Source organism: Lepidochelys kempii, chromosome 3 (genome assembly GCF_965140265.1).
Source record: "Lepidochelys kempii isolate rLepKem1 chromosome 3, rLepKem1.hap2, whole genome shotgun sequence".
NCBI lineage: Eukaryota > Metazoa > Chordata > Testudines > Cheloniidae > Lepidochelys > Lepidochelys kempii.
In genome coordinates this window covers 10,710,969-10,724,375 of record NC_133258.1, presented here as the reverse complement: position 1 = coordinate 10,724,375, position 13,407 = coordinate 10,710,969, and the positions used below count along the sequence as shown (strand labels likewise).

The following is a 13,407-nucleotide window of genomic DNA, read 5'->3' as shown; positions in this document are numbered from 1 at the left end:
AGGTGTCTGGATCCAGTTTAAGCCCAGTCACTTCTTCTCTCTGTCCTGAAAGAATGAGACAAATCCTGAGAAGTGCTTGGCACCTGCAAATGCCACTGGTTTCCCAATTTTTGATGCATCAACATTTTTTGTCTCCACTTTATATAGTTATCGTTAATGCCGATGCTTGTTATGAGGGGGAAAAGAAAGGGTAAACTCGTGGTTTTCTCCCATCATTAAATGTAAAATTCCTCAATTTAGATAAACAGAAAAAAAATCCATGGATTCCTGGCACACAGTATTTATAATGTTATTCACTTTATTTCTCATAAATCTCTCTTTAAGAGGATTTTTAACCTCTTTGGAATGGGTTTTGATGCATGAAATTAGGAAATTTCCTTAAATACAAGTAAAATATTGATTAAATATTGTACAAAACAAATACACAAATGCACATGCCCCACTGCCAATGCTTCCAAGGTACAGCTGTATTCTGAAATTGTCCTCTGCAAAAGGACCCTCATTTCAATTTAATGGGAGGCTTTCCATTTTTCAGAGGCTATCAATCAGGCAGTAGAGGTTTGCTAGTTGTAAATATTCATATTGTAATTTCCTCAAGGCAGGAACTTGGCTACTATGTTTCCCTGCAATTCTCCGGGAATGTTTATGATGCTGTACAAATTATAATTATGATGATAATTATAAACAGATTGCAGCACAAACTTAGTAAATGTGACATGCTTCAAAAAAGATTTCAACAGATCAGCATTTCACAATCCCTGGTAGCCCATAAATAGAGACTCTCCATCTCCTGTCTATTTTGCAGTCTTTTCTCTCCAGCAACGTTGAGTTCCCAGGCAAACTTTAGCCATGAAGATTGTCTACCTGCTCTTTGCTGTCTTTTTCCTGGTGCTGCAAAGCACTCCAGGTAAGATCTTAATGAAATGAAGGGAGAATATAGAAGGACATTTGTGAGTCTGTACTAAGATTTCTAAACATTTTTATTGTAATTTTTCCAGTTGTATGATTTTCAGTAGATACTTGACATTTAACAGGAGAATAGTCCTGGGGTGAGAAAGGTGCCTTTAATGTTCCTATTAAGATCCAATCAGATTTGGCTGAACTATGACCTGTAATACTATCACCAACATTCTACCTAGTGGAATCCTTGGTTCTTGCCCCCACACGAGTCAATCTTTTTATAAAGGACCTGAAAAAAAAACCCATAAAAAACCACTTATAAAGTTAGCAGTTGAGAAGAATTAAAGGACAGGTCACTCATACAGAGGGATTTGGATCACTTGGTAAGCTGGGAACAAGTTAACAATCATACAGCTAAATCTAAATTTATGGATCTAGGAACAAAGAAGGATGACCACAGTTATAGGATGAGGGACTCCATCCTGGGAAGCAATGACTCTGAAAAATGTGTTGGGGGTTGTGGATGATTAATCAACTTAAAATTGCTAAAAGGATTAATACATAACTCGTATGCAGAAAGAGGGAAATCTTGAGTAGGAGTAGAGAGGTTATTTTACCTATGTATTTGCACCTCCAGATGTGACCAAATCTTGAAAACTGTATCCAGTTCTGATGTCCACACTTCAGGAAGAATGTTGATCAGTTGGAGAGAGTTCAGAGAAAAGCCACAGGAATGATTAAAGGATTAGAAAACATGCCTTGTAGTGATAGGCTCAGAAAATTCAATCTCTTTATCTTAATAAAGAGAAGGTTAAGGGGTGACTTGATCACAATTTATAAGTATGTGTATGATGAAAAATATTTAATAATGGGCTCTTCAATCAAGTAACTAAAGGTATTTTGTGATCCAGTGATTGGAAGCTGAAGCTAAACAAATTCAGTCTAGAAACGAGATGTAAATTGTTAACAGTGAAAGTAATTAACCATTGGAACAATTTACCAATGTATTCTCCATCCCTGATACTTTTTCAATCAAGAAACATTGGGGGGCTTTTTTCCTAGAAGATACCCTCTAAGCAATATTTTGGGGAAGTACCTTCAGACTAGATGATCACAATGGTCCCTTCAGACTTGATCCCAAACTTACTTCAGTTCCAGGCAAACTGGTTGAAACTATAGTTAAGAACACAATTATCTGACACATAGATGAACACGATGAGCTGGGGAAGAGTCAACATGGTTTTTGCACAGGGAAATCATGCCTCACCAATCTAGAAGAATTCTTTGACGGGGGGGTCAACAAACATGTAGATAAGGGTGATCCAGTGGATATAGTGCAATTAGACTTTCAGAAAGACTTTGACAAGGCTCTGAAGCAAAATAAGCATTCATGGCATAAGAGGGAATGTCCTCTCATGGATCAGTAACTGGCTAAAAGACAGGAAACAAAGAGTATGAATAAATGGTCAGTTTTCAGAATGGAGAGAGGTAAATAGTGGTGTCCCCTAGGGGTCTGTACTGGGACCAGTACTGTTCAAAATATTCATAAGTGATCAGGAAAAAGGGGGAAAAGTGATGGAGATAATTTGTAGATGATACAAAATTACTCAAAGATAGTGAAGTCCAAAGCAGAGTGCGAAGAGTTACAAAGAAATCTCAAAAAACAGGGTGACTGGGCAACAAAATGGCAGATGAAATTCAATGTTGATAAATGCAAAGTAATGCACTTTGGAAAACATAATCCCAACTATACATATAAAAAGATGGGTTCTAAATTAGCTGTCACCACTCAAAAAAGAGATCTTGGAGTCATTGTGGAGAGTTCCCTGAAAACATCTGCTTAATGCACAATGGCACAAACAGAAAAAACTAACAGAATGCTGGGAAACATTAGGAAAGGGGTAGATAATAGGACAGAAAATATCATGATGCCTCTTTATAAATCAATGGTACTCCCCGATCTTAAATACTGTGTGCAGATCTGATCACCCCATCTCAAAAAAGATATATTCTTATTGGAAAAGTTACAGAGAATGGCAACTAAAATGATCCGGGGTATGAAACAGCTTCCATATGAGGAGAGATTAAAAAGACTGGACATTTTCAGCTTGTGTCCTCGTCCTCTGGCCTAACCCAATGAAAATTCCCTTTGGTCCAGGGGAGTGTTTGGATTGAAGTGTTTGGCAACCTTCACTTGAGATAACAGGCTCTGTGCATATCCTTTTCCTTTGATGAAATGACAGACTTTCTAGGAGCTTGTGTTGTCCAGGATGGTACTGAACAGAACGAGATGCACATTTCTGGGGGACGAGGCTGGGACTGGGAGTTTGCTGGTGTCGCTCTGCACGATAATTCAGGAGGGTCTTTTTAGGGGGCTTATTCCTTCACCCACTTACTTCCCTGGTCCTTCTCGCATGAACAGAGAGCAACAATACCCAAAGTCCAAAGGTGCAAACAATTCGATGTTTACTGGGATGAACTTCCAGCAAGCATGATTCCAGTTTCCTTCCTTAGTATCCCCCTTCCCAGCTCTGACACCACAGAGCCTTACACCTGTGTCCCTGTTCCCATTCCTGCCCTTAGCCAAACATGATTCCAATTTCCTTACCCGCATTCCCTGTTCCCATTTCCCCCTTTAGCAAAACATGATTCCAATTTCCTAACCCCCATTCCCTGTTCCCATCTCCCCCATCCACACACCCACCCCCTCCCTCACTTCCTGATTGACTACAGACTATATAGTAAAACTTGAGTTCTGCTTAGCTATACCTTAACCAATCATTTTCCTGAAATTTAACTAACCAATCCTAGCATATTGTAACATGATTATGTAACCAATTATATCCCACCACCTTAATTAGTTTACACCCAGCAAAATTAATTATACAACAGACAGTAACAATCACAGAACCAGACAGAGATTATACAGACAAACTATAGCAAAGTGGGAACTATAATGACAAAACAATACAGAAGTGTTTCAGAGTAAGAAACAATAAGAAAAGGAGTACTTGTGGCACCTTAGAGACTAACCAATTTATTTGAGCATGAGCTTTCGTGAGCTACAGCTCACTTCATCGGATGAAGTGAATAAATGGACACAAATCAGATGTCAAGAATTATAACATTCATAAACCAGTCGGAGAACACTTCAATCTCTCTGGTCACGCGATTACAGACATGAAAATTGTGATATTACAACAAAAAAACTTCAAATCCAGACTCCAGCGAGGAACTGCTGAATTGGAATTCATTTGCAAATTGGATACTATTAACTTAGGCTTGAATAGAGACTGGGAGTGGCTAAGTCATTATGCAAGGTAACCTATTTCCCCTTGTTTTTTCCTACCCTCCCCCCTCAGACGTTCTTGTTAAACCCTGGATTTGTGCTGGAAATGGCCCACCTTGATTATCATACACATTGTAAGGAGAGTGATCACTTTAGATAAGCTATTACCAGCAGGAGAGTGGGTTTGTGTGTGGGGGGGTGAGAAAACCTGGATCTGTGCTGGAAATGGCCCAACTTGATTATCATACACATTGTAAGGAGAGTGATCACTTTAGATAAGCTATTAGCAGCAGGAGAGTGGGGTGGGAGGAGGTATTTTTTCATGCTTTGTGTGTATATAAAAAGATCTTCTACACTTTCCACAGTATGCATCCGATGACGTGAGCTGTAGCTCACGAAAGCTTATGCTCAAATAAATTGGTTAGTCTCTAAGGTGCCACAAGTACTCCTTTTCTTTTTGCGAATACAGAAGTGAGGATTTCACATCCCAGCTATTGATAAGTGAGTTCTTGCCAGACAGGATGCTATCAAACTAAGTTTCCTTTTACATTTTCTAGGCACTTCCCTTTCTCTGGAGGCGATAGGCATTATCAGGACAGGATTGTATTCCTAACAGCCCAATAGCACCTTCTTTCAATGTGACTAGTTTGGAATGGGAGGATGTGACCGGTCGCTTCCCAGCTTACGGCTGCCTCTGCTGCTTAGCCAAAGGCCTTAGCCTAAGAACAGGGCCTCAGACTGTCACAGTAAGAGAAGGCCCATACACCGGCAGACTGTGATTTTGATTCTTTCTTTTATACCTCTAGAACTAGCCAAGTGATAAGAATAAACCTAAATTCTTAGAGTACAGGCCTTTACAAACAGGCCTGAATATCTATATCCTAACAGGTCTTACTGGAAATTTTCCTATAATTCAGCTGGGAGTGACTTTACATGCTAGGGGCTGTGCATGAGCAGGACCAGAAGTGGTTGCTGTCATAGCAGAACAGTGTAGGAGGCCCTGAGGGAATACGGCCCACAGGTTGGAGAACTGAGGGAATACGGCTGCTCAGTGGTCCAGATTGTACCCTGGGGAATGTCACAGTGGATACTTAAGGAAAGCACAGCTAAAATCTAGTTTAAAATAGTCTAATATTAATATTCTAAAAGACATATGGACCACATTCTCATAAGGACCAGCCTGTTTAGAATGTCTAATTTTGCAATTGGTCATTGAGTAAGTATTCCCAAGTGTTGAATCTTCACAAGAATGTCTGTGCCGAGTCTCACAGACAATCAGGCATTCAGACTGCAAGGGACTGGTTTAAACCCTTCTCTTTCTAAAAGTTTCAGCGACCCAGCCCAGTCCTGAGCCAGTTCAACCCTGCTCAGCCAATCAGTATTCAGATACTGCCTAGTACATCAGTGTTTGGAATCAGAAAGAGTCCAAACCATTGCAGCAAAACCACTGCCCCACTATTAGAAGTTGGTGATGCAGGCAGCTACCCGCTTTCCATCCTGTACAGCTGTGGGGCTGTGAAGGACTCCCATGCTCTGTGCTACAGTTCTAAAGCCTGCAGCCAGAAGGCCAGGAGATCTGCTGAATTAATTCACTCTGCTCAATTCTTAGCGGCAGCCTTTGAACGGGCAGAGAACTACAGACATTTATATCTTATCAAAGATCGAGTGCAAGGGGGCACAGGAAGATCTCTGGGCTGACATGGCCTTGTCTCAGTGAACTGGAAATTCAGCTAATGGGAAACACCCGTCATGCTGCAGTCACAGCTCCTGTTTACACTTATGTGTGCATGAAAATCAAGACTCTTTTTCTCTATGCAGGATTCACGTTTATCAAAAACCCCTTTGCTTGTGTACGTGCTGGGGGCTTCTGCACCTATACATGTTACACCAAGTACAGTTGGTTTGGAAGCTGCGGTTCTGGGCAGACATGCTGTAGAAGGAGATGGGTAAGTTCAGGATGCCACAAGGGAGACATTACTGTGTAAACAGAATATCTGTGTCTCTCCTTTCTATAGCTGCTGTTTAATGACCTTGCAGGCTCAGAGCACACGGCACAACCCTGGGACATGGGACAAAGAAATCTTTTGTGCTGTCCGGATACTGGACTATCTGAGGTTTAAATGTTAGAGTTAGAGGAATCTTATAGCTGCTTTACTCAGGCTGCCTATGTTCTGTCCACAACCCAGAGCAGCCCAGAGTCTCCATCGTGCTCAGTGCTACAGAGCTTGCCCCTGTGAGACCCAGTAACACCCAGCACCTCCCCAGGATAGTGCTTGCAAGGAGGGCAGAATAGGGGCAATTCTGTGAGCCAGGTATTGCTCCTGTATTGCAGTTTCTCTCCCCAACCCATTTTGAAGCTCCTTTGGCTTGCCAACATGGCATCACAGACAGGGTCTGTGGCCAGTCTGTGGCGTACGTCTATACTGGTGTTTCATTTAAGAATTTGGAAAACAACGGGGAAGGACTAAAGTAAATTTCCCAGGAGAGAGTACAGGCAGTGATGAGCTGCCAAAATCTTAACAACCAGTTCCCTATAAAAAGTTCTGATTTAAGGGATGTGCCCCAGTATGTATTTGTTGTACCAACAGGGTTACCATACATCCGTATTTTTCCAGGAGGAATTTTTAAATTTTCCCGGACAGCGATTTAAGAACCAAAAAGTCTGACCTGTCCGGGAAAATATGGATGTGTGTTAACCCTGCCTAAAGTTCTTTTTTAAAAAGACGGGCCAGAACTAGAAATGAGCTCCGTTTCACATGTGTGGGTCCCCGCCACTCCCTGGGGGTGTGCTAGGGTGACCAGATGTCCCGATTTTATAGGGACAGTCCCGATTTTGGGGTCTTTTTCTTATATAGGCTCCTATTACTCCCCACCCCCTATCCTGATTTTTCACACTTGCTGTCTGGTCACCCTAGGATGTGCACATGTGTGGGTCCCAGCTGCTCCCTGCCCCCCTCATTGAAGCAGGTGTGCAGGGTTACTGCCCTGGGAACTGCAGGGCACCAGTGGACGTGGGGCCAGCTGCAGACAGGGGCGTGGGGAAGGGCTAACTGGAGGCAGGGGGTGCAGGGCTGGCTGAGGGCAGGGGGTGTGGAGCTGCCTGGAGACAGGAGGGTGCGGGGTTGGCTGGAAACATGGGCTGGCTGCGGGCAGGGCAGGGGGTGCAGCAGGGGCTGGCTGGAGGCAGGGCAGGGGGTGCGGCAGGGGCTGGCTGCAGGCAGGGGCTGCGGGGGTGGCTGGAGGCAGGGCAGGGGGTGGCCGGAGGCAGGGGCTAGCTGCAGGCAGGGAGTGCGGGGGTGGCTGGAGGGAGGACAGGGGGTGCAGGGGTGGCTGGAAGCAGGGGCTGGCTGCGGGCAGGGGGTGCGGGGGTGGCTGGAGGCAGGGGCTGGCTGCAGGCAGGGTGCGGGGGTGGCTGGAGGCAGGGCAGGGGGTGCGGGGGTGGCTAGAGGCAGGGGCTGGCTGCAGGCAGGGGGTGCGGGGGTGGCTGGAGGCAGGGCAGGGGGTGGCCGGAGACAGGGGCTGGCTGCAGGCAGGAGGTGTGGCAGGGCCTGGCTGCGGGCACGGCAGGGGGTGCAGGACTGACTGCGGGCAGGGCAGGGAGTGGCTGGAGGCAGGGGCTGGCTGCAGGGAGGAGGTGTGGCGGTGGCTGGAGACAGGGGCTGGTGTGGGCAGGGCAGGGGCTGGCTGGAGGCAGGGGGTGGCAGCAGGCAGGGGCTGGCTGTGGGCAGGGTGGTGGGTGCTCGCGGGGAAAGTGGCTCGGAGCAGCCCGGGCCCAGCAGAGCAGCCGGGGACGCACCAGGCAGCAGCGGGAGCCCCAGGGCCAGGGGTCGGGGGAGCAGCAGCAGCACCAGGGCTTGTGCTCAGGGCCAGGCGGCAGCCCACGTGGCTCCCGCAGTGCAGCGCCCCCGGCGGCTGGAGCCCATCAAAGCCTCAGCGCCCCCTGCAGGGAAGCGGGTTCACAACCGGTTCTAAAACTGCTTCACCACTGAGTGCGGGGGCTGTGTCTCCTTTGTATCATTGTGCACCACCTATGAGATCAAAATGGCTGCTCTTTACAACATTAGCACTTAATTTACCAAAAAGAAACGTGTACAAGTGTGGAGCTATGTTTCGGGGGGGGGGGAGGTCATATCCCAGTGTAAAATGATCAAATCTGTCACAGAAAAATTAGAATAACTAGCAACACGGCTTCAGATTGACTCTTATACTTTTAAGCCGTTCAGAAATGTTATGTCACTCTTCCAGTCACTGACAGAAAGATCCTAGTTTCAATAACTACCCAAGGACACATTCAAGCATGGAATTTTCTTGGGAGCGCTCACCATAATGACAGCTGCCAATCTGATTCCATTATAACCCCTTTTTCTCACACACTCATCCTTTTCTGGAAAGGTCTCCTTTCTGGATATCATTTCTGCATTTGAAAGGCCTGCTGTCCTCAGATTGACTAGAGTTGGTAGGACCTGTTGTGAGTCTCTGGCAAGAAAGAGAGCAGGGAGGGTGATTTGACAAAAATAAATGACTTAAAAAGAAGCCTGCAAAAGCAAACTGAGAGGAGCTCAGAGAAGAGCTGAACAGAGGAGAATTTGGGAGCCCTACATGAAAGCAGTTGAGGGGAGGAAATGGTCACTCAGTCCCTGAGGAAGCATCTCTAGCCCAGAGACTTTTTGTGTTTTTCTTTTTGATGTTATTTTGCCCCAGATGGGGGAGGTTTTGGTTCATCATGGGGGCTAAACTACTGACCCAACAGGAGAAACGGAGGCACTGGCCAAGTCTGATGCTGAGAAGGTAAGCTGCACCCACACAGTATAGATACAACCATGATTTTCCCATAGAAGAAAAGGTATTTTTCAAATCATTCCAGTCAAAAATGGAAGAACAATTAAACTCAATTTGTGGCATGGACCTCCCTGCAGAGTCCCTCCAGAATGACACAGTGTGAAAAACTGGAAATGAACACAGTGATGAACATGTGAGGATTTCAGATAACCAGGTGCTGTGCAGCAGTCTTGGAGCTGTATTAAAAAACGTCTGGATCCAGATGCTGCAAACATGAGGAGCCTTGCTGAGGAGAATGTTGCCCCTGTGTGTTTTTGTGGGAAAGAGGCGATTTTGAGCACATGTGTGAAGGCAGCTATGCCATCTGGGACCAGGACTCTGTGGTTTGAACCAGAGACCTCCGGAGCTAAATGCGCAAGTATCTTCAGCTTGAACAAAAGAGCCAGTCTCTAGATGGAGCCTGTAACAGACTCACAGCCTCCACCTAGGGGAATCTGTAACACACACTGACCAGTGGGTCACGCACGTATATTATCAGATGCGCTCACTCTGCAATACAATTCAATAAGCACTAGTGCACTTTAAGGACTGATGCTACGTTCAGTCTTTAAGGTAGCTCAGCACATACTTGGAGCCTTTGCATTTCTCCTTTTAGAATTCTAGAGCAATTACAAACCTTGGTGACTTCAGTGCTCGCGTTGCTCCGAATTTCTTTTTACTGGTTTAAACATCATGTTTCCTGCAGTTAAGTTAACTTGGTCTCATTGCTTCTCTGTAGCCAATTCTATTCGTGTTCTTCTTGTTACCTGCTGGATCTCCCCATAACCTGTACAAGGTGCCCAGCATGCTCACATTAGTGTCGCAGCAGGGACAGGACTCAGAGAGGAAGTGGGGAGGGGTGAGAGGCTTTCCCAGGCAGCGTGGGCTTGTTCTCTACATCTAAACTGCTACAGTGACCCAGCAACACCGCTGCAGCTGAGCCAAAGCGCTGCAGTGGAGACGTTACCTGCAGCGAGGGGAGGGGTTCTCCCATGTGTGTAGGCACGGCCCCTCCCCCGGAGGTGTGTCAATGGGAGAATGCTCCCATCAACCCAGTGCTGTCTGAAGTGTGCATAAAGTACCAGAGAGGCCGTTTGGGGTAGGAGATGTGAAGATAGGAGCTCCATGGTAGCACCTGCCCTGCTACTCACCTGGCTACTTCACTGAGCACCTACAGAGATCATCATCAGGTAGGGAACTGCCATGCGAACAGGGTCAGGCTTCAGGCTTACATGAGCTGGCAGACAGAATAGTCCATGCATTCTTTAAGAATAACTTATTTATCCTCTAATTAAATATTTATGGTTTTAGTTTTTAGGTATGGACAATAGTATGTTTGAGAGGAAAACTGAACATGGACATGAGTCACGTTGTTCTACATCTTACATGTTTTTGGTTTTATTTTTTTATCTATCATAGAGATCATCAATATTTTTAAAATTCACAATTTTTATTAATTCCCTCAATGGAATTTCAAATTTCAACACTTCTATGATATTGTACATCATATTTCCAGGAGTTTTTATATTTAATTTGCCGGGGTTCTTATTTAAATCACCCAGTGGTATTAAATCACCCTTAATTTTTTGTGGTTATCACTTTAACTGTGTAGACTGTTAATAGGAAGGACTTTTGTAAGAAAATGAGAATCTGCCTCCTTTACTGGAGAGTTGGGGCAAAGGGAGGGGAGATCCATGTTCAGAAGTCCGGCATATTTACTTCAGAAGCCAGGTGGACAGCCAGTACACGTTTAGATATAATAGATAGATTGAGTCTGCTCCGCATCCTTAGCTAATGGCCAGTTAACTTTTAGCTCATGTGGTAAGAGGCTCATGCACAAAGCTCCAGAGACCCCAGATTCAATCCCGCCAGACAGTGACCAAGGTCTGTTGGTGTTTCATATACACACACTATTCAATGATGGGGAAATTCCTGCTCTACCTTGCATTTGAAATGGAATGTTATATTGTCTTTGTTTTAATGGTTATAAACATAGAATGTGAGAGTTTCTTCCCTTTTTGCAATAGAGAGAGTGAGCGATGGCAGCAGAAATTGTCAATGCAGGATCGCTGAGAATCTGGCAGGCGGCGCCTTGCTTCTAAAATCCTTGGATGCTTTTCATCTGGGCTGCAAAGAATCTCGCAAGCTGGAAAAAATCCACAAGGGAGCCCTTGTGTCACCCCTAAGAGCTTGTTCTTCTCTCTTTAATAAAAGTAGCTAGTTGCTGTGGTGCATTGCAAACAGGCCTGTGAGTATTTTGTTTGGCACACGGGGGCTGTTTTGGTATTTCTTTCCCACAAATATCCCTTCCCTCTTTTATTTTAATGAAATATAAATAAAATAAATGGTCCCTGCCATATGTTAAATCCACCCCGGGATGTCCTAGACCAGGCAACATACATATTTATCTGTTTCAGGGAGCTCCCTTGGATAAATCTTTTCCCTTCCCTTGGTCCTTTGACAAAGCCATTTGGTTGGTGGGGTTGTCCGAGGAGCTGGGTTCCGTCCCAGCTTGGCTGCACAGTGTGCAACGCCCACAGCAGTGTTCCATGGCATGTCGACCCTTCCTCTGCTCCCCTTGCCTCCCCATCGCGAGGTCCCTTCTCTTATGCCTGAGCATCCAGACCGTGTCCTGTCCAGCAGGCTCCTCTGCAGGAGCCAGAATGGCAGCACAAATCCCAAAGACCCAGGCTTAGAAACCTGAATAAATGTGCCAGTGAGCGTTTAACTGAGGCATCCACATGGGGTGCTGCCCTGGAGAGGGAGAAACAATGGAGCTCCCAGCTGCTTTGCCATTTCGTACAGCAGCAAAATATTGTTACCCATTTAGGGGAGGCCTCCCACCCCCCAGTTTTGTACCAGATTTGAGGGAAATGTGCAGCGGAAGGGAAGATGCTGCCTTTCCTCCCGCCCACCCCCTGCTGCCCTGCTCCGCTGTTGTTTGCAGCCATGCTGCCCCTGCCCCCCATCATGGGGCCACCACTGGCATTGCTCCTCGCCTGCTGATATGCTGTGTAGAACGGGGTGGGGGCTGATGTTGGGGTGTTCCCTTCCCCCCACCCATTGCGGAAGTGGGTGGCCAGCGCACGCTCCTCACCCCAGCCACTGACCCGCAGAGCTGCCCCCACTTTGCCAACTAGGGACTGAGCATATGGCTGGCTCTGAAGCAACAGCTTCAGTCACAACCCCTTGGTCACAACCCCTGCCTGCACCCTGAGCTACACCCCTCTTGGCCCCTACGTACCCCCTGCCTGCACCCTGAGCTACACCCTCCCAGCAAACATTCCCTAGCTACCCCCTCACTGCACCCAGAGCTATACCCCTCCCTGCATCTGGAGCTACGCGCTCTCTGCACACAGTCCATAGCTATCCCCTACCTGCACCCTGAACTACACCCCTGCCTGCATACAGCCCCTAGTTGCCCCCCACCTGCACCCTGAGCTACTCCCCTCCAGGAACACAGCCCCTAGCAACCTCCTGCCTGGCCCCTGAAGTACACCCCCTCCTGGAACCTGAGTACCTCCATGCCTGCACACAGCTGCTAGCTACCCCCTCACAGCTCTTCCAGTGACCTTTTCAGGGACCAGCCCTGGAGGGACTTGTCTTTACTGGGAAAAGGCATTGTGTGAGAAAAGGGCTTAATGTATGAACTGGGAAGACTGTGCAGCCTAGTGGTTACAGCACAGGACTGGGACATAGACGACCTGGATTCTGTGTCTGTCTTGGGACTGTTCGGTGACCCATAGGCCTGCCCCAAGAGGACTTTGAACAATTAGAGCAAGTCCCGAGGCAGAGACTGACATGTACCTTGAATCAAGAGGTGGCATGTGAATCCCTCTAAAAACTCCTCCCACTCATTTCTAAATAAATATTATTTCTGTTTTCGAAGAATTACTGCTTGTGTGCCTATTCTTGATCGCAGGGCTGTATCCGTGACCTTTCAAGGAACAGCAAGGCTAACTTGCTCTGAGGAGCCCTCTGTATAACAGAGACAAGCACCCTGGTAATATCCTGGAAATTCCATTAGGGCAGATCACAACCTTTGTTACCGATTCAAATAAATTCTAAATTAAGGTTTCAAATTAAAAGCTTTGTTTCTAGGTAATATAATTGGCTTGATATAATTAGATCCAAACATTCAGGTGGCACAATAGGACCACCCCAAGAGCAGGTCTGAGCCAACAGGGAAAGTTTCTGGGTGGACTGATCCATCCAAAAGAACTATGGGATGCATTTGAGCTTTCATGTGTTCTTCTACTAAATGTTGTTCCCTCCACTATACAGTCAAGTCACAGGATGAAAGTTCCTAATTGGGGGAAAATAGGTATTGAAAGAGTTTGTCGGGATCCCCCATGGTGCTGGTATTTGGTGGGTTTGTGACTGTCTAAGCCTTTTCAAAA

At 46.2% G+C, this 13,407-nt stretch overlaps 1 long non-coding RNA gene across 1 annotated transcript; it reads left to right on the top strand.

Annotated features, from left to right (window-relative positions):
- The first annotated feature begins 807 nt into the window (after positions 1-807).
- Positions 808-11,248, top strand: LOC140908490 (uncharacterized). Its single transcript, XR_012157886.1, has 3 exons — positions 808-907; positions 6,008-6,135; positions 11,035-11,248. It is a non-coding gene; the product is annotated as an uncharacterized lncRNA (long non-coding RNA).
- The last annotated feature ends 2,159 nt before the right edge of the window (positions 11,249-13,407 follow it).